Source organism: Larus michahellis, chromosome 6 (assembly GCF_964199755.1).
Source record: "Larus michahellis chromosome 6, bLarMic1.1, whole genome shotgun sequence".
NCBI classification, from domain to species: Eukaryota; Metazoa; Chordata; class Aves; order Charadriiformes; family Laridae; genus Larus; species Larus michahellis.
Window position 1 is genome coordinate 54226327 of NC_133901.1, and position 26570 is coordinate 54252896.

General features: G+C 40.4%; 1 long non-coding RNA gene across 1 annotated transcript in view; it reads right to left on the bottom strand.

The window, feature by feature from the left end:
• Window positions 1-23798, bottom strand: part of LOC141745197 (uncharacterized) — a 47209-nt gene extending 23411 nt beyond the window's left edge. The window contains exon 1 of the long non-coding RNA XR_012587700.1: window positions 23126-23798. This is a non-coding gene — a long non-coding RNA (uncharacterized LOC141745197). The remainder of the gene's footprint in view (window positions 1-23125) is intronic.
• Between the last annotated feature and the right edge of the window lie 2772 nt (window positions 23799-26570).

A 26570-nucleotide genomic window follows, 5' to 3' on the forward strand; every position in this document is an offset into this window, starting at 1 on the left:
ACTAGCCCTCCAAAGATTCAGAGAATGACTTAGATGGATGCAGAGATTCAAATCTTTAACAAGAGAGAATAGAAGTACTTTACATTTAGCATGTATCAAACGGTCCAGCTGACACATACAGATAAGTGTGTGCTCATTGTTTAGGTGAGCACAGTTCCGATATATTCTCAAAACACAACTGCTTCACCTTTTGTGGATTTCTTCCAGCTCTGCTGTCACTGCACTTGCCTGAACACACTTTTGTGATAACTCTGTCTCTGCTTAGGGGAGAGACCCATGTAAATCAAAGACACTATGTTAAATAAGGGATTGAAAGTATCTGAACAGGAAGAGATTTATATTCCGCATTTCTCTGAATTAGAGTTGGTTTTGATATGACCATCAATGTCAAAGGCCAGATTTATCAGAAACTTGGCAGAAGTTCAGATCTGAAGCCTGATTCAAAGTTGAAGCTGACTACCCTGTTTCCTCCAAAGCTGTTTCTTTCCTCTGCTTGTTTTAGTTCATCCTAGACAAACAAAGGGTCATAAACTTTTAAATTATGAATCTCACAGAAAGAAGATAATTCATATTCATGTCATCCTGCGCCTTTCTCTGTAAGGGAAGGGATCCAGGACTTGAATTTAACATTCAGTCATTTTTATCTCTGACTGCTTTAGATGTTTGTTCTCATTAGGGCCATTGAGAGCTTTAGGCCACAATAATCTGACCTCCTATATATGACAATCTATGCATTTCACGCAGGTTGGTGCTAGAATGTCACTCCTTTAAGACAACCCTTAAAATAGGTGCAGAGAAGAGGAAAAAATCAAGGGTGGTCACTGCTAATTGGAACGGTGGCAGCACAAGGCAGCTGCCCAGGCTAGAGAGGTTTGTGGGTGCTGGTAGCAGCACAGGGATCCCAAGGTACATGGGAGACTGCATGAAAGAAGAGAAAAGTAAGAGAAAAAATAGAAGATAAAATTGTCTTCATCAAAAATTGTCTCTACTATTAATTCTTTATCTCATTCTCAAAGCTCCCTTGCAATCCCCTTTCACTCTCTCAGCTTCCTTTTTATTTCACCCCAAACATTACTTCCCTGCTCCCAGCCTTCCTTCCCTTTTTCCTTTTCTTCTGACCCTCTTCATGCTACTGCTAAAAAAATAAATTTGGAAGCCTCCAGCTTTCTCTGTGTAGGAACATTCCAACTGGCCTCCCCCACTAAAAAGATTTTTGGCTGCTTCTGTCAACCAGGAGTTTCCCAGAATATAAAGACCTGATTAACGTGAGATTTGAAAGTCAAGTATCATTCATACCTACATTTTCAAGTCAGATCTAAAAATACTATCAGAAGTTATTATTATGCTTCCACAGCAGTGACATTCCCTAATTTCCCATAATTATAGCTAAGCCTCATGCAGAGAGGGTATAATCACAGTAATAAAACTGTTGAAGCATTCACTTAGTAGGACTAAAATTGCAGTTTCAAGAAAAATACTTGTGCTTCCTGAAAATTTCAGGCATCAATTCTTTTAACAGGAACATGTCATGAAAATAATTTTTACATAGTAATATTATCAGTTTCATATTGTAAGTTAGCATCTTCTGGAATGCAGAAACAAGAAACATTTCTGCTCGGCCTATTCCCTGTTAATGTCAAAGACTGAACCTGACTTCAGGCAAAGCTGGTACAACAAAGAAATCCATTAATAGAAGGAAGCTCCTCTCTAATTGATGCAAAAATTAATTTGTGCTTTACTGTATGAACTGGAAAAAAAAAATGTGTTTTGCAAATGTTTGTTACCTTACCCATGCCCTCTCGTATATAATTAACCACTGCTCTTATTTTTCAAAGGAATAAGTCACATATAGCGAGAATGAATTTGGAATTGGAGATAGATTCTACCATATTATATCTATCCAGGATGGTCCTCATCATTATTCACTGGCTCTCATTTCTGTCTCTGCAGACACTACAGTTTCTAACAGTTAATACTGTTTTCCAGGCTCTGCTTGCTTGAAGCCTATTTCTAAGGCAAAACCCCACCCTAACTCCTCCTCAGCAGATACTGAGCTCAGCGTAATCTCTACTGGCCATACAAACTCTCTCTTGCTGCATTACCACAGACGTTTTATGATGTCTGTGGTAATGCATCATTGCATCATGACATTATGACGTCAGCAGGCCCCCTTTCTAGATTTTGTTTTCTGCAGCTAACTGAGGTACCAGACGGTGCTAAAGCTACCTCGTGTTTTGGGGCTGCAGTTAGTTTGAGAAAGCAGTGAAAGCCATTTGATTTCAGAGATCCCAGTTTTCCTTTTATCTTCACAGGTGTTACAGTATCCAATAACAAACTTTGCTCTCCCAGCCCTAGCTTCTCAAATGCTTTCCCTGAACTCAGCTTTTTACATATACTGCAGATATTACAACATGTCCAAGAATCAAGCATAAGGTATTTGTTCCCAGGTGCTCAGGATCCTGCTCTACCTGACAATATCCAGCAGTAAAACTTCCTCTCTGGGCCTGGGTTTCTTCAACCATCTCTCCAACTGCAACCCTAATTTACTCATCTCCGTAGCCAGAGATTAAGCAATCTCAGTCATTACCAGACCTAAATAAAATATTTTCTGAAGTAGTCAGTCAGCCCTTCGTTTCCAGAGTTTCCACCAGTAAGCCTTCCTCACCAACTCCAGCTGCCTCAAACACTAAGCCTAATCCCAAACAGCACACTATCCCTAGGTCTAACATAGGTATCTCAGCTGGCCGTTGAACTGAATGTGAACCTTTCTTTCCCATTGGTACAAGTTCAAAGCCTATCTTTACAGGCAGTACAGGCTTCCTTCTCACGTGAGCGAGACAGACCTGAGGGGAGAAAGCTACACCGCTATCAGTCAGGCAGGGTCTTCTAGGAACACATATGTAATGGCAGCAGATCCAACTTTCAAGGGTGAACTTTGAGAGACAAGAGATGGGACAGGAAAGGGGCCAGCTCATATGATGATGTCAATGTTAACTTTAGACAAATGATATAATCACAGTGTCCTTCCGTTCATGGAAAGGCGGAGAAAGAAATGCTATTCAGAACTTGGATGACAATAATTTCACTTCCTCATCAAGGTTCACGTTGCTGATTACATTTTCCCATTATATTTGGCGAGCCAAGCTTTTGTACTGCACTTGAAAGAAAATGACTGAATGAAAGAACATTCATGCTAGGAAACTTCCTGTCAAGTCATTAATGAAAAAAAAAAAAACAAAAAACAAAAAGCCCAACGAAACTTCATTTCTGAGACTCACGTTTTTTTAAGAGAGTTTGTTCTACATTTTGGTTATTTACCTGTCATGGCTGGGACAGCAACCACAATTTTATAAATCTCTCCTGATGTTTTTCGTAAGTTGTAAAACATCCCTTCCATGTTTTAGCTAAGCTAAGTTTAACTGCCAGTAAGTTAAGTTTCAGTACATTAGCCATTAAATTAAAATAGATTTAAATATTAATTTAATATTATAAGGTACAATATTAATCTCAAATATTACTATTACTACAATATAACTATATTTGTATTAATATAATTACTATAATTATTAATTTATATACTAAAGCAATACTTTAAGTATTATTATAAATAATATAGTATTTAATATAACATATATTATATGTCACAAAGGTTACTCATTTTTATAACAGTTAAAGTAATTTGTAGTCTGCTTGGCTTCCTTCCCTTCTTTTTGCTAAAATTAATTGTTCATGACTCAATCCATCACCTCCATCCTTCCTGAACCCAATAGTGAAAGCAAGCTTGAATTTTAATTCTCCACATTCATTTTTGGTTTAAGACTATTTTTTTCATTATGGTGAATCTAAGCCAAATTTTTCAAGAAATTTCTCAGCAATCTATGTATTGGTGCTTCTATATTCAGATACAGTTTAAATCACATAGTGCATTTTTTTCCTGAGTACACAAACATTTTCCAAAATTCCCTCTTGTAAAGACTGATGAGCAACGTCTCAAGGTTGCCTTCATAGATTCCACTAAAGTGTCTCATTCAGAGCAGGAGTCTTGCAGGGGATCTGAAGGATCTTCTGTAGGAATCATGTCCCCTTGGCTATAACAGGAGTATTGGGAATCGAACTCATGCGTGTAAAAACTAGTCTTTGCAACTAACCCCTTACAGCTGGATTGCTGTGAAAGTAGCAGACAAGATAGTCTTTTTTTTTTTTCAGATCCAGAACCATATTTAAGATGTCCATGTTGCATACAAAACAATTGCATGTGGGAAGTTTTAACTGCTGAACCCAGGTAAACTGATGCATACAAATCCTATTTACGTGTACTTTCATTCACAAATACAAAGTTTAATTAATATCCTAGGACATAAAGCCCTCCAGTTTACATGCAAAAGGAAGAGCCACCAAAGTTTCTCATTTGATCTCTCCCTCAGTTAATTCGCTTGCTCCCACCATTCCCTTCTGAGAACGTCCCCTGATCTGTTTCGTGCAGTCATGTCACTTCCATTTCCTCCCAATTATTTCTGAATATTTCCTCTAAAGACTCCAACATGCCTTCAATTCTCCAGTATCAACAGTGCCTGAGCCCATTTATACCTTATGTCTAGTAAATCATAAGATTTACAAACTCAGCTCCCATCTCTAGTCTACAGATCTACTACTGAACACTAGGTTTTGACCCAACAAAAGCTTTCTTCTATGTGTCAAGCATCTTCTTATAGATGTTAAGATGACATCTCAAGCCCAGCAGAATCTAAAAAGGGCTCATAATTCCCTTCCAAATATCCTTTTTCTCAGGCAGAATGGACAAAATGCATTGCCATTACCAAAACCTTCACGACACTATTTCTGACATTGCCTTGTCCTTAAGTCCTCATATTGAGGCTATACCTAAGTCTTGCCAATTCTTTTCATACAACGCTACCAAGACATATCCATTTTACATATCTAAGACTTGCTCCTCAGGTAGTTGTCTCATCACTGTAATGTCTTTCTCCTTAAAAAGAATATTCTTGACCTTTTCAGATGTGGCCTACATGCTATTTCAAAGTTAATTCCTTTTCTCTGTTTGAGCTTCTCAGTCCTCTTTGCATCTTTCCTTTGCTGTAGTACATCACACATAGACCATTGATCTTTGCCTTCAAGACTTTTCATAACACGATCCGTTTGTATTTGCCATCTCTTATATACTATCAAGGTCAGATTTAAACTTTCACTGCCAGTGATGCTTGTTGCCTAATCATCACACTTTTAAACTTCTGCCTTTGTGTTTATATCCACTTTATAGCCACTTTGCACTCAAACTTGGAGGATCTCTCCATTAATATTTGCAAAATGAAAGTTACTATTCTCTTTCAAGTAAAAAAACCTTCCCTTGATGCAATACTTCCAGAATCTTGGAAAAAAATTGGCATATTATGACCACAGTCCCTTTTGGTGATCACTACTGCCTTATTGTCTCTGCACATAGGTCCTCCGGACACTTTGGGGGTTTTATACCTGAACTGCAAGCTTTGTGAGGCAGAGACCCTTTTTCTCTGTGCTACAATAAAAACAGAACTCCTCTGTAACTACAATTTCCTGGCATTGCAATAATATTGCTGTTAATAATAATAATAACAAATGAAATGCAAACCAGAAGATTTGTTAGATGGAAAAGAATGAAGTCAACCAAATAAAGCATTCACAAGATATATCTCTACTCACTGAGCTTGAACTAAGGAATAATTAATCCCTTCGTGTTGAGACAAACTGGGGGTTTTTTTCCATTTAAAATTCTCAGTCTTCCATGGCCAAGAAGTTGGATGTGATACAAAAGGAAGACTTCGGATGCAATCACACGTGATCATAAAAGAGTTGCTTCTCCACAGCAGTAAATTCCTCTAGGAGCTATCCTGTGAGAGCATGGTAAAACCCTGTTTCACAGTTCTTCAAATAAGCAATTATTGATAATAAAGGTGAAGGAACAGTAGATTTGTATGGAACAGAAGTAATTTTGGTACTGGAATAGGTGATATTCTCCAAAATAAGGGGCATTCAGGAGCTTTATTTTAGTTGCAGGGTGCAATATCCTTTATTTTATACATATCTGAAATCTGATATGAGAGAGAGGAGAATTTTCTCTTAAATGAAAACAGCCTTTGGGGACTAGTGCTTGTTTGGTTTGCATTTTTTAGCTGTGACCTTACTTGCGAGACATTGTGGTTTTGGCAACTACATTATTGCTAAGCTGTTCTGGAAATTCTAAAATCTTTAGTCTGAAAGGGTTATTTCTGCATTATTTTATTTTACTAAGGCGAAATTTTCTAAAACAATAATTTCAAGATAGGAAATGAGTGTGTATGACAGACACGCTTGTAAAAATTTTAGGATTAAGGAGCGTTATGGTATGTCTTCAATACTAACACAACACTGAAGGAAGACAACATAATAAAGTACAAAATACATATCTGACAAAAAACTAGAATTGTTTACTGCATCATGAATTAGGATTCTATAGTAGCTAAATATCACAGCAAATAGCAAGTGAGTCTTGCTTTTTGACGCCTGTAGATTTTGGAAATGAATGCTTAATTTGGAAAAAAGGATTAATCAACAGAACTATATTTATTCCTGAAAGAAAAATGTGCATTTCTTTTTCTAAATAAATGTGCTCACAAAAGGTAGAATCGTCTGATATGCAACAGGTCAAAATAAGAAAAACAGAATGGAAAGGGGAAAAAGCAGCTTTGGTTACATTTTTACATGCCATATGTAACAAAGATTGAAAAACAAGGGACGTCTCTGGAATTGGTGAGACCCCTTGGAGATTGGGAACTGGTACAATTACACTGCTCACGTTTTCTTCTGTGTGCAACACTGCCTGTGGTGTTCTCCTGCAAGATGTAAGGTTTTAAACCCCAGGAGATAGATTAGGATTGCAGCCATGAGATCCATAAGCAGTGTTTCCCACAGGAATTCTTCCAGATTCTCTCCCCTCAAGCTTCACTTCCATTTCCCAAGCTGCTTTTCTCAGAACTAATTACCCAGTGGTAATTAACTGGTGGATGAAAAGCTCAACATAAGCCGGCAATGTGCACTCGCAGCCCAGAAAGCCAACCGCACCCTGGGCTGCATCCATAGAAGCGTGGCCAGCAGATCAAGGGAGGTGATTCTGTCCCTCTGCTCTCCTCTGGTGGGACCCTACCTGGAGTACTGTGTCCAGCTCTGGGGCCCCCAACATAAGAAGGACATGGACCTGTTGAAGGGAGTCCAGAGGAGGGCCACGAAAACAATCAGAGGGCTGGAGCACCCCTCCCATGAAGACAGGCTGAGAGAGTTGGGGTTGTTCAGCCTGGAGAAGAGAACGATGCTCTATTTGACCCATCTTACTAATGGTCCACTGCATGCCAGCAGCCTAAGACCAGAAAGGCATTGAGATATACCAAGTACTGGTGACTTCTCCAAGATATATTTCTATCTTCCATATGTGGAGTCTTTATTTTGAGACAAGTGGGTGACAATTTTGGACAAGGCAAGGCAAAAAGGAAACTTAACAGCATACACATCAGGATTAAAGTACACATATGTCAAGATCAAAGCTCGGGTCCTTTGCAGGTGATTCATTCAAACCCACGTTCTGAAAAACTGCACTGATCTTGAGATCTCAAGTTCCCTGAGCTGCCAGGAACCCTCCAAGAGCTGGCTGTGAAATTCTGCTCATGAAATAGCCATTTCTCACTGTTTTGTACTGCATACTCTAACTGCAAGGGTAGAAGAATTTATTGATTTTTTTTTTTAAACAAAAATTTACTACTGGGAAATTTTTGTTTAAAAAAACTCCTACAGCTTGTGCACTGAAAACCATAGCAGGAAATGTAACATAAAAGCAGCACAGTCAGTAAGTACTCTAGTCAGGGTGAAAACAGATGACAAGAAATGGCTTAGATGTAGTTTTTATGTGCTATACCTGCCAAAGTTCCCACATTGGGTTTCACAGGTTTACGCTCATATTTTCCTTTAAAAGATATTTTCTTCTTTCACTGTAAAAGAAGCTACACTGTCATCAGAGGAAACCAACCAGACAGAGTACTTTCTCTATAGTCAAGCTCACCCTAAAGTCAAACTGAAAAAAAAGTTACACTGATAGTTTGGCTCTGTAATTTTTCCCATTTAGTTTATAATAAAAACAGGTATTACAGAGTTTCTTTGTTCCTTGTGGTTGCTGAGCTGATAAAGGCTAGAGTCTGTACTTGGGAATTTGCCAGTCTCTATAGCAAATGGCTTTACGTACAATCTGGTTTGTGTGAATTGTTCAGATATCAGTGTTAAACATGTCTAAATATGTCTAAACATGTACTTTGATTTTTTTATACTTTAGCCTTTACCATTGTGAGCTGATTCTCATTTATATTTTTAATTTTGTAGCTTTGTGTTTCTGTGCAGTGTTCTGCACAAAAATCTCAAAAATCTGATCAAAATTCAACCTTTATTATGTTTTTTGCACTTAATGGGACTACTTCATCATCATTAAGAAAAAGTTACACACTCCGGGTCTAATTGTGATCTATAAAAAATTTCCCACTGTGAAATGAGGTTCAGACTCAGAAGGTCAAATGAAACTGGATGCCCCAGCCTCAGGGAGGGGAACCATCCCTCCCAGCTTAGCAGCCCCTCAAAAAAAGCAGGGAAGGGGAATTGCCCATGGGACTGCCTAAAGCATGCTCATGCCATTGCCCTGATGAGCTCTGGTCTCCAGCACGGGAAAGGAGGAAACACGCTGCCCTATTTTATTCCCTCATGTCATCGTCCTTCCTTGTATTGTGACTGGACTACCCCACATGTCATCCAGAGATGGGAGACACCTCCTGTGGCTGCTGAATTCAGGGCCATAAGGAATTAATTGCCTGCCTGGAATCTGCATGCCAGATGAGGGGGAGGAAAAAAAAAAACCCTATTTCAACTCACCTGTGGGTGAGTGGATGTTTTTGGCTATATCCCATTACAACTCACATGTGCTGCTAGCTCATGAGTTGATCCCTCTACAACACCAGCACATACTTCAATCACCAGACTCTCATGAGGCACAGAAGGGATTTTCTCGTATGGGAGAATTTGTGGACTACAGTGAAAACATCCCAGCAGCACCGGCCTCTGGTTAATTTCCATCTGTCAGAAGTTTCTAGACTTTAGAAGTTTCTAATGCATCTGGCAAACTAACAAACAAACATGCAAATCCATTATAAAACTGAAAAACCTTCTGGGGCTAAAAAACCTATGCTTATATCAAACCAAACCTTCTTAAAATATAACACTTAAGTTCTAAAACATTGAAAAAATATTTTTAAATGTTTGATAAAAATCACAGTAATTGTCTCTAAATGAAAACCAAGGATTGATGTATTCCACCCTCTGGTTTAGGGGGTGGAAATGATGCTGGGTATTCCAATACATGAGGCACAGACGGTCTGCCTGATGCAAGAGACTTCCCTCCAAGTTTCCTGCAGAACAGAGAGCTTCCTGTAACAGTATGTTTATCTGTGAGAAGCTATCATCTTCTCAGCAGTACCTCTGACAAAGACAAACCCTTACTAAAGAGAAACTGAGCCCCGCTAGGAAGACAGTGAGTGGGTCATTGCACCATTCAGCACTGATTCATCTTAGCCTTGACTGGTATCTGATAAACTACAAATAACCTGAGGTACATTTTAACACTTTCACTCTCATTATATTTGTCCAGATCAAACATAGGGAAACAAAATGTGATAAAACTAATCCTAAAAAAAAAAAACATCTTCTTTACTCTCACAAGTGATATTTCAGCACTGCAAACAAACATAACACAGAATTTTGGGGGTACACAAAAATACATTTAATTTTGGTTTTATTCATTACTGGGGACCAGATGCTCCAGTGTAGTTCAGAACTCTCTCTCTCTCCATCTCATGACTTCCACTGTTTTCTCTAAACTCTTGGCTCACACTGCATGATCTCTGCTTATCTCCGCCCCCTGCGTCTCACTTTATCCTCAGTGGAAAAAAAAAAAACCTGTAACACTTCTAACAAAATTAGCCTGCTCAATCCACCTATATACTAAGTCCTTGTCATTTTCCATATTCCTATGAGTCACTATTTTAACCACAGTCTATTTTCAGCAGGTCTGACCTCCCTTCCATCCCTCGTTCCTTTTCCTTTATGTACAGGGCACACCCTGATAGCCAGTTCCTATCCTCTGCCTCCAGGTGTTGTTATCTGGCCTCATAATTTTACCAGACAACTTAGAAAGATAACAGAAGTTTGTTGACAAGCTGCAATCTAATGTACATAAAACTGAGAAGAGAGTTAATGTATAATGGAAAAGGGAAATGAGTTAAAAGACAAACTCCTAATAAAAACCCCTAAGAATGTGCCATGCCAGAGTGCCAATGAACTGTAATGCAGACCATGGGCAAGACTATTCAATAAAGAGCTATAAAAAAAACACTTCTGTAAAATAAGAGCTGCAATCCAACTGTTTACTTTTATCCAGGCATGCTTAACTTTTAATCTAAATCAATCCCCTCTTTTCCCCCGCGTGCTTTTCAGAGCTAGCAACCACTTCCCCAATTAACCCCATGTAAACTCTCCAACTCATCAGTCATCCAACATTAGATGTCACAGAAAGTGTTTGCTTCCACACTACAAACTGGCAGCTTCAGTAAAACTAACTAGAACAAGTACATTAATTAATGCACTTCTGCTTTTGACAACAAAGAGAAGAAACCCTTACTAAGTAGCTCACCAAATGGCTCGTTTAAGCTCAAAAATAATGAGGGGGCTATTGTGAAAGGAGTAATGAAGTTCAGATGTCTGTTGCAAAGTATTCCTAAAAAAGCAAAAAGAATATTACTATATTTGCATCCTCAATAAAGCTTTTAATTCCTCTTATTCTCCTGTCTCCTCACTTGAAGCTATGCCTTTTGTCTACCCAAAACCAAGGGAAGAGTTGGAGACTGGCTTCTCTTTGAGCCTTCAGGTTCAGCCCACAGCTAAATTGCAGCCGTTCTTTCTGTCTAAGACATTTCCTACCCCAGCCAGCCGGCCAAAAATCCTATCCATGTTCTCATGTCTCATTGCGACATCCTTTTCTTGGGAGTTATTAAGCACAGTCTTGTCCTGCTCCAATACACCTAGTAAGGAGCTGCAAAGATCAGCATGCTCATCTTTTCTTCATCACACCCTTCCACTGCTGGCCCCCATCGATACCACATGAAAATGAAGCTCTTTTTCTTCCTTTTCAAGGCCTTTTCTGCCTATCTATCCACCTACACAGAAAGACCAGCTCCCAGCTCCAGCCTATTTGTCACCACTGTCAGTCTCAGGAAGCCATCTCTTGCAAAAACTCACGCCTGTAACGAGCTGCCATTAAACCAAAGCATTTTGCTATCCTTTTCTAAGGACACACAACTCTTTTCAAGGATACACAGACAAGAGTGCTGAATAAAATTGCCTCCCTATCTCCTTCCAACACCTTGGACCTTCCTGTTACCCCATGCTTCACATTCCATGCGTACACTGTATTCGAGGGGGTGTGAGAAGGGGAAGGGAGGATGTTGTAGGTACCGTATGTTTACACAGTCCCAGTCACAACACAGGTCTTCATCCATGAGCGCAGTTCCTAGACACTATGATAATAAACAAATAGGAACAGCATGCCCGGTAGAGACAGGCTTCTTGACCCAGGCTGCAAGCGCCGAATCTCTCTCCAGCACAGTGCAGATTTCACATACAATTGCTAACTGCTCTCCTTCCAACCTGGTTTCCCTGAAGAGGCCATTCCCAGTGTCCCCAGCACTGAGCCCCGCTCACACCCACCACACAGGAGCAGTCAAAGCTGTGACAAAGCTCCCAGGCAGATGGGGACTTGGAGCAGACCCCTGCACTGACGCTAGTAGGGCTCCTCCTGGCTGAGCGGGTGTCATGAGCTCCAGCACTTGCAGTGAAGGAGGGAAAGTTCCCCAGTAAGTGATCTCCTATTGAGATGACTGGGCTCCCTGCCTTATGCATGCTCTGCTGACAGGCTGCAAACAAGTTCACAGGGTGTAGGGATCCTGCTGCAGACACTGGGGGAAGGCAGCTGGCAGAGCTACATCACCAAAAAGGAGGAAGAGTGGTGCCGCTGCATCACATTGCTACAGGAGTGGGGAGAAAGGGGTCAGGATTCCTCTCAGGGAGCATTGCCAGCCAGTTTTGTAACTCTGTGAGCAACACTGTCATAGTTGAAAAAAAAAAAAGTTCATCTACCTTCTAGCAGAAAGTAATGTAGAAATCTCTGCACTTGGGCAGGGGGGGGTAGTGGTCCTGCTGGGGTTCATTGCTCTTCTTCCAGATGTGAAGGCTGAGCACTGGTAAGGGTGAGAAATACTGGGGGACAACGGAGAACCGGAGAAAATTCAGAAGCTGCCTGTCTCCCCCAAGGAACTTCAGTGCCTGGCACAGACCAGCACTAAGCTGTCTGCTTCAATTTTGGGTTGTAGTTTTGGAGGCTGGCAGGGACTTCCAGAGATCACCTAGTCCAACCTCCTGCTCACAGCAGGGCTAGCTTCAAACAGCCCCCACAGACCTCAGGGAGCTCCTGTCTCTGTGCCAACAGCTCATGGGTTTCAAGGCCTGAGCTGAAGTCATATGCTTGTAGTAACAGAAACAGAAGGTGGCTTAAACCAGACAACACACCATGTGAAAGTCTATACTGCCATAATCAAAGGGACTGGGGAAACCTCCATCGTATACACACATTTGTTCCTCCACCCTTCTGCCTTCTCTGCATCTTCAGCCAGATGCAGTTCACTATCTGCTGGAAAGCTAAGCAGCCTCTTCATCTGTGTGCAAGAATAAAAGGACAAAGAGCCAAGAGTCATTTGCACAATGAAGACATTGTGTCCCAGACTTCTTCAATATCAGAACTGCCTGTGAAGGAACTGGGGGTGGGGAGGACATCAAAACCCTCGGTATGGGAAGCATTTGAGTTGACATTCAAGTATAAACAGCTTTGCTCTATTAGACTTTCTGCCACTAGAAATGATTACATCAGTCTAAATTTGAATACACTCTGACCTAGATTTTCAGAAGCCCATAAAGAATACGGTTGTCCAAATCCACTTTCACAGGTATGTACTGATTCACTTAGGATTTGCTGTTCTATCTGTTGAAAAATAAAAGAAAATAAATTTTAAAAGTCAATGTATGCAGACAGTGGGTTGAGAGCTGGACTTTGGGTGAGGACACAAGTGATCTGATCAGGGAGTAGGAGCAGTAGGATTTTTTTCCCCCAGAAAAGTCTGGGAATTTATATCTTACGTCACTGTTTGAGTATCAGCAGGAATGTTGTGAACAGATTGATCCAACAAAGTCAGTTAATTTCCTGGTCCTGCTGCTATGCTGTTATTAGGCAGTATTAACTGATGTTTGGGCAATGAGTCATCTCATACTCCTTATCAGTAATATGTTGTTTTTCCTTGTCAATATCTCTAAGCTTGTCTGGGAAAGCAAAGTATGCTGGGAACCTTATGTGAATCTTCTGCTGTTCCTTTGGGAAGTTACCTGGCAGACCTGGGCCCCATGCTAGGTACCATCAAAGATCTTCCGTTGTCTTATAATGATTTATGTAATAATACATTAGTGAGGAGCCATAAAAAGCCTTATTTCCCAGAACATGAAGATTTAAAAGTATCAACAGTTTTCTCCAAGAAGTATGAAGTCAGAGTTTTATAGTGACAAGGAACTTACAAGTGAGATGACGGTGCTGATCTATTTTCTTTGACAAATATTTAGTATCCCCTTCTAAGTTTTTAATATATGAGAGGAACATTTCTAATTAAACTGAGTTGATAGGAAACACATCTCTAACGTCTAAGGGAGAAAATGCTTCTATGTGCACTCAAAAATTACTCACCGTTGTAGATAACTTCTTATTGTGTCATGGACACCCACAAGAAGGGAAATGAGTGTTATCTTAGGCAGTTTAGCAGTAATTGTAACCAACTGTCACAAGCCTCTTCCCCACCCTCACTGGTGATTCAGCAGCTCACCTTAAGCCATCTTCCTCCTCATTCATAAATCACAACCTATAGCCCTGCTATTCCAACCTGCTTTCCTTCCACACCATGCTCAGTTCCACTCCCTGTTTGTGGTTTCCTTTGGTTCCACATCCCCCATGGCTCAGCTGGTTTCCCCATCAAAATACTCTATCAGGATTTTGTCTCCCTTCTCCCTAAGGAAAACAGTAGCACTTAAAGCTACTAAATCTTCCTTCACAGAAGCTTTTTTTTTCTTCTTCTTTATTCTGTGGGGCTTTTGTTTGTATAGAAAATAAAAGACAATGATGCCAGGAGACAGAGTCTTTCTTCAGTCTCACATTCAAAAGATCTTTAAAAGTTGTGGAGCATTGTTAGGAGTCTCAGCTCTGATTCTGACCACACTTTTTGCAGAAAGTGGTGTCACAAGCAGCTGAACTCTATGTAACTTTTAAGTTCTTTGGAATACAGGCCACCCTCCCCTTCAGCCCATTTCCAACAGGCTGAGGCTCTACATCTGCTTAAGCCAGCTTTGCCGAGCATGATACTGGGAGTTTCTTTGCTCAATCTCACCCTCATTCGTGCGATACATAGAGATTACACTGGCCTTCAGAAAAGAATAGAATTCAACAAAAGACTTTTTTAGACCAAACTCGTACAAGCTTTAGTGACCTCTTCAGTAAAGAGCTAACATTTAGTTTCAATTCTGAATTATATGTGATATTTTCTATGGGATCTAGCACCTATGGTTATGACTCCTGTCAAGTTAGAAGACACGTAATCAGAACAGATTAAGCAAGCAGGAATGAAATCGCTTTGTATGTGACAAAATAATTATTGGGTATAAGAAAACCCACAGCAATTAGGGTATAAAAACCTTCAGAGCATATGTAAAAAAAATACACCAGGGATGATTCAGATGCAAAATGCCGAATAGTCAACTGCTTTTAGGAGTGTCGGGATGCAGGTTTCTACTCTTGCTGTTAGAAAACAGAAGCTGCATTTACAGGCTTTGATTCCAGATAATCCCCAAACCCAAAATAATTCCCAAGTAAAATGAGAGCCCACTGGTAGGAATATCATTATTTTCTGCATCTCGTTGATGCAAATTCAACATAGAAATTGTGCACAGTACCCTCACAACAGACTGCATTTTTCATTCCCTGGTGACATCAAATCATCCATCCAAATAAATTACAGGATTAAAATATTCAGTAAACCACAAGACACACTGTCAGTAGCCCAACTAGCAAGAGCTTTTCATTAATTAGGTTATTAGATAAAATATTCATAATAATATGCAGAAAATAGATGTCTGGTGTGCCTTCCTGGTTGCTATACAACACTAAAAAGATAAGCCAGGGTAAGGCAATATAAAGAAAGGAAAATGTACTATCTTCTGATATCAGAGTTGAAACACAAGAACATGTCCTCCAGAGATGATGTCATGCATCAAATGCTTACACAGCAACTAGGTGATTTTTTTTTCAGAATAAAACTAAACTGTTATTACTGAAGAGATGCATATTTGAATCACTAAAAACAACTAGGAAATTTATATTATTATTCCTGGGGTTAAAAATCAATTTTTTAAAGTAACACATCTATATGATTAATTTCCATTTTTCAAAATTAAATCCTTTTAGTTTTGTTTCCAAATTAAACTAATAATTTTGGATTAACACAAAACTTAAAAATACTGAGAAACAGATAATATAGCTTCCCTTCTAAAAATGGAAAGAAAAATACCCCACTTGGTTTGATTCCAAATGACTGCTTTTCCAAGTGAGGCAATTAAAGTCACAGAAAGCTCTGTTTTTTCTGTGACGCACACAGAAAAGAGCTGTTTCTCAAGAGCTCTGCACATCTGTGTGCCCCTTCCCGTGTAGTCCCCAGAGGAGGGAGACCGAGGCTCTGCCCCTGCGGAGGCAGGTGGAGACACCAGAGCACTGCACTTCATTCCAGTCTTGAACGTGTCCCCCTTATAAGCAACTCTGCTGCTATCAAGCTGTCTCCTGCAGAGCCGCCATGAGTTATGGCTACACTGCACTGTGGGTTCTGAGAGGACATGGGAGTTTAGATTAGAAACAGCAGACATTAAGGAGGAGAACAGTTTGAGGACAAAGGAATAAGAGTCTGTAGAACTGGTTGTTGTGAGCAATGTCGAGATGGTACAGGAAAACAGTACAGGATGGGATAAGATGAAAAGAAGAGAGAAAAAAAACCCACCCAAAAAGCAATAAGATATTTTTAGCAAGTACTTTTGAAATGAAGTGCCAGAGATTTGCATCTCAAGGAGGTCATAATGTTAAGTCTGTTTTCACTTCAGATCAAGTTTTAGATAAATGTAATTTATCTAAATTATTACATTAGATAAATGCAATTTATCTAATTCTAGTTTATTGCAGAATATTTGCATGTCATTAAGCTGATACGTCCCAGTATCAGCCAGCTTTATTCTCTTAGTCCTCAGCTCTCGCGACTGGGAAAAGAGCAGGGAGACAGGCTCTTTCTTTGTGCAACCCTTAGAAAAAGAGATCAAACTGGATGCTAGGCCCATTTTGTGCTCAAGCTGCAGCTTCACTGTCCAGACAGAAAGCAGGTCCACCACTAGAAGCTGACCCCTTGCGAGTTTCTTTCTTCTCAATCTTTTATCCAGACTGGTTAGTTTTCCTACACAACCCTAGAAAAATCACAGAGTCTTCAACATCAGCATTGCACAACACTCTTCAAAGTTGAGTCTACCCTTTCCATTCCACCGGTGGCCAACCTGCATCTTTTAAAGGAAAATACTTGTACGCGATAGCAGTCTAGATCTATGCAGAACATATGCAACTAAGATTTAGCATCTGTGTTCCTCATTACTTCCTAAGGGATCAGGAATAAACATCAATCAAATGAAGTCCAGCCACCCAACAGCCTCAGTACAGTTTGTATTTTCTTCAGTTGTGCAGATCTCCATGAAAACCTTTCCATTATCCCAATTTCCAGAAAAATGTTCCAAAACATTCTCATGAGTGAGACTTTTTTTTCTTAAAACAAGGCTGACAGCGGATAAAAATAAGACTCCCAAAATCCTGATATATGAAAAGCTTTGACACACATTATTATATTGTCCTCGGCATGTGATTAGAAGAACTGTGAACTAGCATCGCTTCTGACTGTTGACAATCTCTCAATTTTCGTTCCCTTAAAAGGAGGTACAGTAAAAAAGTTGATCAAGAGCCAGAAAACTTTTGGAGACGAAACTACCATTACAGAGTAGTATGGCCACAAAAAAAAAAAAAAAGGTGAGGGAAAAAAGACACACCCAAGAGAAAGAGAGAATGAATGAGAACTACAAGTACAAAAATATTGTTATTCAACACAGAGCAATTCTCCTTGCTGCAAAGACGAAGATAGTTAACCTTAGCCAGTGTTTAGACTACTCATTTCCACAGATTTTGTTCTACCTTCACAGTGCTGCTTGAGGTCTAACACAGGATTTCACATGGACAGGAAACTCCCCCTTTACCACAAGAAAAATTCCTCTCTTCCTGTCCTTATAGACTGTTATTCCCCTTTTGTACCACAAAGTTGAGAAAACCCCAGAAAACATTTCAGATCCTTGTACTTTTGAGTAAGCTTTTTTCCCCCCTCCTTCCAGATTCAGATGTTAGTTGCAGCTCATAGGAAACATTGCTAAAGTCTTCATCAGCACTTCCTTTTTTTCAGAGGGGAGCTTTAATCTTCATCTTGACATGCTGCAAGCCAAAACTGAGCTTGTACGTGGGAGGAAGGATTAGGGCCTGCTCAGGTTGGTTGTTTTTTTCCCCCCATTCTTTCCATTCCAGATGCAAAACAACTTACATCAGCTGGGATGACACAACTCAGATCAATGCGATACCTGCAGGTGACGGGGAATGCTCTCAGAGTATTGCTCAAACAAAGTAAGCGCAGTTCTTTTCAACGATTCTCCAAAAGAGGAAGCGTTTCTGGAACTGGTAACACGATGTTTTAGCCAGCTGTCACTCAAGCTGGCAGCAGAATGGTAAAGAGAAACTAAATTAAGAAAAAAAAGGAAGAGAGGAAAAAAAAAAAGCACTGGAGTGTTTTCATTTTCAGATACGTTCCAGGGCTTGTTCTCTCTGTGATGTGCAGGGATGCACTAAGCCACGTAAGAGCAGGAGAAAGTGAGTATGGGGAAAGAGCTGGAACTACCCTATGGAAGGAAGCTTTCTGGAAATAGGAATGCAGAACTGGGGGGAACAGCTGAGTTGGATGAAGCTGGGCTGGTTTTGCTAGGGTACAGGATTCACAGATATTTGTAAAATCATGTGTGGAAGGGAGTGGACAGTATGGATTGCCACAAAGAGGCTGGTGGCCAAGGTACACAGTTTGGGACAGACCAATCTGTTTGGATCTACAGGACAGTCACACAGGGGAAGAAAAAGCCAGATGAACTGAACCTACACATAGTTTCTGACTCATCAACTCAATTTTCAAAGACCTTACAGTTTCAGAGACAAATAAAAGCAATTTGCAATTTCAGGGAAAATTCTTCATAGCAATTCCATCTCTACTTAATGTGGAGTACCTTTCTTCTCCAAAAGGCTACCTCATTTGGTGATTAACCTCTGCTCCCAGAATTTTTAATGGTTTACATTACTATCATGCACTCTTGGGTCTTAAACTCATCTAAACTAGATAATTTAAGAGAGATGTGATTGACCTAGAAAAAGTTTACAATAATGATACTCCAAACATTTTTTTCATGGTCAGTGATGATTAAAAATACAGAAAATTGCATATTCATGCAACTAAACCACAAAATTTCTGTGTCTTCACTTAGAACTGCTGCCATTCTATAGCAAAACTTCATTGGCTACAATTATCAGTCTTAAAATAATGTGGGCTCTGAAGTTCACAGGAGTCCTTCCAAACTTGGTTTTAAGACAAAGATTATTTAGTCAAGGTTGAAATTACCTTTCTCAGTGAACATCATGTAAACTGCAACTCTCCCAGTGTTTTTAGCCACTCAAACTTCCACTGATCTTCCTGGTCACATTTCTGTCTTGTTCCACCCTCGGTGTGGTTTCAGAAGTTGAGCATCCCTAGGCATGTTATTTCTCTTTTTCTTTTCCTTTTTTTCTTTTTTTAAATTTCTTCTTTTTTTTCTCTCCTCTTTTCTTAAATCAGCCCTGTATTTTTTATTTAGCCTCACTGGTTGAGCTTCTTTTTACACAGCATATTCTTACCGTAAATACATCAGCCTTTTTGAAGACCAGCAGCAAATACATTAAATCATTCAAGGGCACTGTGTCTATAATTCATTGCACTATTTCAGTTAGCTAATTCAAATAGGTTAACATGCAGTGAGAGCCAGAATAAGTAACACAACAGCATAGTTTTACCAACTGCCAGTCCTCTTTTTGCAATGAAAGCTAAAATAAGAAGATTGCTGGCATAAAAGACTCCTGGTACTATAACACATCAAACAGACTTCCAGAAATAAGTACAAATAGGTGTTTAGTATGCATAGAATGTCTGCCATACAAGCTACCTTCTAGAATTCACTCCATGCTTCCCGCCACTTGCTTTTCCATGTGGTCAGTCTGCCATCACTTCTTCTCCAACAGCCCCGACCAGCATCTCTTGCAAGAGCTGCTCTCTTTTTGAGAGCAAGTAGGGGGTCACAGCTCTGGAGTTCACCTTCTTCTGAAGAAGAGTGACACTGCTGAGCTCATCATTAGGTCTTTTCTACAGAGCTGTTCAGTGTGTCATGAGTCGGCTCCCTGGTTTTGACACATTTCTCTTCACCATTCTCAACATAAAAAAAGAGGGGCATAGTTCAAATCAAAGAAACTGCTTGTGAGTTGTAAATCCTTGTTTCCTGTGAATTATTGTCTTTATGCATTACACACTATGACCACAAAAACCACAGAACCTCTGCCATGTCCCCCCGATGCAGCAGTATCTCCAGCTACCTCCAGGTTTTCTATACTGCTCTACAAAATCCTCAGTCCTCTCCCATGTCCCCAAAGCTCACTACCCACCCACACCACAACGTCACTCCTCTGTCTCCTTTGGCCTTTAGCTAAGGAACAGACAGTACAGACTGCCATTAATCAGAGCTGCATATTTGCGCAGGGGCCAGCAGAGTGACACAGAGCGAACCCCGGGTTGGTTCCTCCTTGCCCCTTTGTAAACGGGCAAATGAAATGGTGTAAATATCTCTCGCCTCTGCCCAGTTAGTGATTTTCATAAAACGTGAGAGCATTATCTTTGGGACCTCTCCTACTTTTTCCAGTTCTGCTGAGTTGAGTAACAAGTCCACAAATTACTGGAAGACAGTAACAAACGCTGCAATTGCGTAATGGTTGTTTCTTTCTGAAATGCAGGAAAAAATGACACTATCACCCACCACACAAGTATCAGCTGCCTTGTTCTCTGTCAGCATCTCTTGACTTGGGGAAAAACCCTTAGGTTGCTCCTGAGATTGAGCATGCATGCCCACATCTCCCCATCAGTGCTCCCTCATGGTGCCCTGTGGAGAGGTTTGCCTCTATCAAACCACCAGCCACAACTCTGGTTTGTTGTCATCTACAGCTTTCTTATATAAAAACCCGTGGTATATAAGCTGTGGTATATGTGTGTGTATATATATATATAAATACTGAAACAAAACAAGCAATGGGGCTTTGTTTATATATATATTGAAATTATTTTTATATATAACAGCTATATATGCACTATCATGAGCTACATCACATATTGCTGGACAATCACCAGAAGTGCCACACATCCATTTCTAATAATCTCATCCTGGAATTCCTACCAACAGAATGAAAATGCAGTTCTTCCCTGAAAGCCACTGGCAAAGGTAGTTAGGCTAAACACCAGTTACCTTTGTGTGACTTGAGTCCAAGCCTTGCTTTGGATCCTATATTAAGTTTTTTCTATGCTGCTGTCAGGAATTTTTACATTAAAAGGCAGAAGTAGAGCAAGTGCACAGCTGTAACAGCATAATTATTAGAAAACCCTTACACAACACTGGATTTTACACATTTGATCACGTGTATTGCAACAAGAAAAACGAGCTTCTAAATCCCTCTCTTTGCCACAATCAGCTAGAAGTTTAGTAGGTGTTACATTTACATTAAATAATAAAGATTTGTAATAACAGCACTGGGAAATAATAAAGCTCCACTACTTTTTTTGTTGGCGTGTTACTGCTTTGTAGGTAACACACACCCTTCAGGTTTTCAGGTATCTGAAAGGACCAAATACTGCCAAGTTAAATTTAGGTGTTTCTATTGAGAAAGTTGTGATTAAATTCTTCTAACAAAGAAGTGAATACAGCTTTCACAAAATACACATTATAGATTTCTTCACTCTTACTTCACAATTGCACTGCAGCCAACAGGAAGGTGTAGGTACCAAGAAAGCTGTTTGGCATAGCAGGGTAAAGCATACAGTTGAACTTTTCTGCTAAAATGCTTGGAAGGAAAAGAGTGAATATGTACATTCCACTGCTACCATCATATTTTTCTGAGTTAAAAACCTCCTGTGGTTATAAATTTAGTTCTTATTTCTTACTCTCAGACCTAGTGGGAAAAATACATTAGCTCAGAGCAGATGAAGAACGTGTATATTGATGGATTTTATTCTTCATTTGGCTTTTCTGCAACTGTAATAATTAGAAACATAATTCATCCTCAGGGAATGCTTAGGCCTCAGAAGAAAGTTTGGCAGCAAGAAACAGGTGCTATAAGTCATTTCTGAATGCAGAAGGTCCGTACTATGCCTCTAGCCTCCTAAGAGACAGCTTTTTCCTCTGTTCGTAGAGCACCTGGAACCTGGAGTTTGGCCAGGGTTTCAAAATTATATTATAAATTTGAAATATTCCTATTATTATAAATATAATATATATTATGTATCATGGATATTATATACAATATTATATATATTTATATTATATATTTGAAATAGTGCTAACTGCAAATTATTAGGCTCTATCAGGATGGTCACCATCCAGAAACGATACTGGTGCTAGTACATGAGTGCTAATTTATCCCATTACCCTATGATTAAAAGCTCTGAGAAGAGAGCAGGGAAACAGTAAACTGAATAGGCAAAAGAAATAAAACAGAGAAGCAGCTTGTTATGCTGATAAGGCTGAGTGCATGTGCCTTTCCACATATAACATGGTCTGCTCTTTTGTCATTTGTCCATAGCTTTCACAGAAAACCAGTGCTGTTCTGCTAGCTGTGCCAAGTGTGGAGGGAAATTAAATTCCTGCTTCTAAAAAATTATTCAATTACTCAAGATACAAGTCTGAGTCACAAAAGGAAAGGAGAAAAAAAAATATCAAAAAACACATATAGCATACGGGCCAAACTATGCAATTAATTTCCAGAAAGAAAAGGACCCAGAACAGTAGGTTCAGGGCCACTGGTGGGAGGGGGGTTTTGGTTATAAACGCAGTGTCAGGATTTGCTAGAAAGCAGATAAAATAGTAGGCTATCAGACATGGTACTTGCAAAAGAGCGTGCGTTGCTACGCACACTCACTGACTGCCAGCCAGTGACTTCGCTTCAGCTTTCTGGCTTGGGAAGCGTGCACACTACACAATACAAAATGGAGGCGTCATAAACCGGAAAAGCAATTCCCCACAGGCGAGGCGCAAGCACCAGACCCTGCAGCGTCCAGGATGAGCCATGGCTGTGGAAACAGAGGAAAGGCACTAGCTGGAAATAATCAACCCCACAGAGCGAGTAATTAAATATCCTTTTGCTTTCCTCACCACGTTAGTGTGAGGAAACTAACCTCACCACGTTAGTAACAGCTACTAAGCCGTTACTACTCACTTTCTTAAGGCTCCAGCTTTGGTTTGGGCATGGTCACGCTGGAGAACCTGTGAGGTCCTCAAAGGCCACATCCTGCAGCTCTGTGGTAGCCCAGGCAGGCCCCTCACAGGGCGAGCCCAGGCCCCTCACAGGGCGAGCCCAGGCCCCTCACACACCCGCCAGCCTCCCCTCAGGACCCAGCACTTGCTGTGCAACCATAGAAGAAACCACACACTGGAACATTTAAGCTTCCCCACCACCCACAAACACACTTACCACACAGCAGAGAAGCCCAGCGTGAGTTAAGGTCCCTTCAGCAAGCATAGCAAGCCAGACCAACACCTCCCTGAAGCAGGATTCAGGAGAGGAAAGCCCTCTCTGCCCCTCCTTTGGGCTGGGATGAGCTGGGCAGGAGTGGGCTCCAGAGAGGCAGGTGGGAGGGTAACAAGAGGCAGGTGGGGAGGTAACGAGAGACTCCCCCACAGGGGCAAAGCCCTAGAGAGAAAGCACCTGATGTGCAAGCCACCCTGCATGGAGCCGAGCAGGAGAGTTAAAACGCTTGCCTTCTCAGACGGAGTTTTCCAGGACAGGTTGTGAGGGATAAGCCTCCGTTTGCAGCAGGATGGGTTCTCAACAGATGGAGGCACGAGGGAGCGCTCATCAGGTTGCCCGAGCCTGGCAAAGCAGCTGGCAGTACTCCACCAGCTCTTTTAAGAGAGGAGGAGGAGGGGAGGAGGCCATCAGCAGCTGCTCAAGGGAAGTATTTTGGGGTTATCAGGAAAAGAGAATACAGGGGAGAAGATCGCTAGGATTTTAAAAAAAAAAAAAAAAAAGAGAGAGAGAGAGAGAGATAAGGCAGCTGATAGGCATTTGCTCTTGCCGTAAACTCACCTGACCAGCTTACAGGTTTTGTAAGCTGCAAGAGTCAGAGGGCTCACACAGTATTAAATTATTCCAGCCCTTAGCTTAGGTATATATATGTGTGTGTGTATACATACATATATATATAATTATTTCCTACGTTCATTTTTCTGGATAGCTTGACAAATTCTGTTGTGTCAGCTATTTAGACTAGCTCCAGAAGTTTTGTAAATAAAACATTTAAAAGGGCTTTGTAAATACCCAAGTGTGTTGTTTCTTAGGGGTGTAACCTTCCACAGCTTCTGTGAGTGTTTGAAGAGGTGTGTAAACAACCTTACGTCCACATGATTTCTAGCAGTGCTTTTTCATATCCTTTTGATAAAGAGAGTAAATCTTGGTCACCTTAAAAACAGATTTTCTATAGATTAACCTAGATTTTGGGCTACTTAATCCCCTGAATCGTTTGCTGCTTAGTTCTGAGGACAAATGAAGGTACCTGCCACCTAAACTCTCCCTGGAAGTATAGGTAACGCATCCCTCCAAATCACTTCTCTGTAGTACTGAAGTTTCTCTCAATACACTGAAACCAGAGCAGTCATGTTTCTGCCTGCCTGGCCTACTAACCATCCAGCTTGGTTTATTAGCTTTTTGGTTTCCCACACGTAACACCCGTTATTACAAAACTGAGCCTGGAAGAGACACTCCAGTCCATGTGCCTGCAGATTATTTTTTTTAAAATTAATCTTATGCCTGATGACATGAAAGTATGTTTGCATTTATGCTGACCAAAGGCGGAGTTCCCTCTTGCAGGTTGCTGTGTTTTGCTGCCGTGGGAATTTCCAGAACTGGATAACAGAAAGGAAAAGCCGTGTGCCGGTGCAGAGTCTGTACCAATCCAGCAGTGAGAACCCGAGGGCTGAAATCATCTCCCCACAGTGGGGAGGATATATCAGAGCAGCGCTCCATCCGTACCTGATGAGTGGTGTGTGCTGCACCGTGGGACAGGGATGGAAGTGCCTGCAGACACAGGAGGTTCCTTCACCTTTCTCTTTTCGCTCCTCCCTCTGTCCACACCTACAGCCTTGATCATGGCAACCTTTGCAGTTTGGGGGACAAGGTGATTAGTAAACTTCACAAATCTTCTTTTTAAAAAGAAGAACTACTGTAAAGAAAGAATTAAAAAAACTCAGCATTGTTTTCCACAGCTAAAGGGCCCTCTGCATTAATTCTGTTCCCTTTAAAGTCTGGAATGCTTGTGTTGGTTGGTTTTGGGGAGTGTGGGGTTTTTTTCTGTGTCCTAAGCAGCTTCAGATTTCCATAAATTAGAAACACATTGAAGTTTTGGAAAACAATTGTCTGGCAGTTGTTTTTATGAGAAAAACATACTGCAAACACAACTGCAGACTGTGCTATACAAAGACCTTTCAGGTTGGATTGGACTGAGCAATGCAGGACCAGCCTAAATATACACATCAGCCAAGGCCAGCACACAAAGCCAGGGTCTTAGACGCAGGTTACATGTAAATGGGATAGTAAATTCGTACTGATTAATCTTTCAACCAAGGTAATCTGGGAATAAATCCACACTAGTTTTGTATATTGAGAGAGTCCAAGATGACAGATTTTTTTCAGATACAGAACTGTAACTGGTTCAAAAGGGTGTAGGCAGGTAATAGTGGAAGCTTAATACTTGTACATGAAAGCAAGAATAAGTAAAACTGCAGAAGTAACTGCTTGAGTCCACTAAGCTGAAGCCACATCAAAGAGTTATTCACTCCTTCCAATAACACTGAGGGGCAATGGATGACAATTAAGTGTTCTGTCATTACGAATTGCTTCAAAACTAATTTAGAGATAGCATAGTCTGATAGTCCAAAGAGATACTAGTTTTTCATTTAATCCAGGTAACACATGATATTAACTGAATCACTAAATCCATTAATGACATAGGTTATTTTTCAAATCATAAAAAATCATAGCTGTAGACGGTGTTGGTTTTCCCCTGTAAAGTACTTGCATTTGATCAACACGAATAAGGACAAAGCCTTCCAGAAGTGAATATTGACGCAGTGTGTCTCTAAACTTCATTTGCTCTCTCTGAAGCACCTGAGGAGCACACTTTCCAGCAGCACTGAAAACACACCCACTAGCAAAAAAACGTCCCTTTGCAGTGCTGTATACTGTTATGTACTCAAAATTGCCAAACTGGGTATCATTTGAAAAATCTAGCCCACATTTCAAGAGAAGTATAGTGGTAAATTGCCAGCAAGAATTGGGAAACTCCTGCAATTTGTAAGATCAGACAGAGTTCAATATTTAACCATGTGTCTAAGGACTAAGATACAGTTACAAAGAGAAATGCAGAAAATCTTACTTCTTTGACCTTTGTTAAATTAGAATTTTTAAAAATACGAAGTGGACAATAGCAGCATCAAAAATCTCATTTAAGAGCTTCAGGGGTCTGTGCAAACTCATCTCAAACACGCTCTACTCACAAATGACAACAGATTAGTTTTTGGCAGATTAGATGGGAAGTCTGTGTAGCACATCATGTCACAACATAATGAGGAAGGAAGCCAGGAGAACTTAGGAACAGAACAGAGAAAGTTGGTTTTGGTTTTCTGACATAGACCCTTATAATAGAGTGTCTTGCCATCCTCTTTGTCTGGTAAAGACTTGTGGTAAAAAGCATGAGGAAATGCAAATATATTAAGTAACATCTGTAAAATCCTGTTTTAAAATCTCAGCACCATCAATGCACAGAACTCACTGTGCTTTCACACTCAATGGTACAGTATACGCTGAACTTTCAATGAAAACAGGAACAAAACCAACTCTTATTTGCTTTATCTTCAGTATA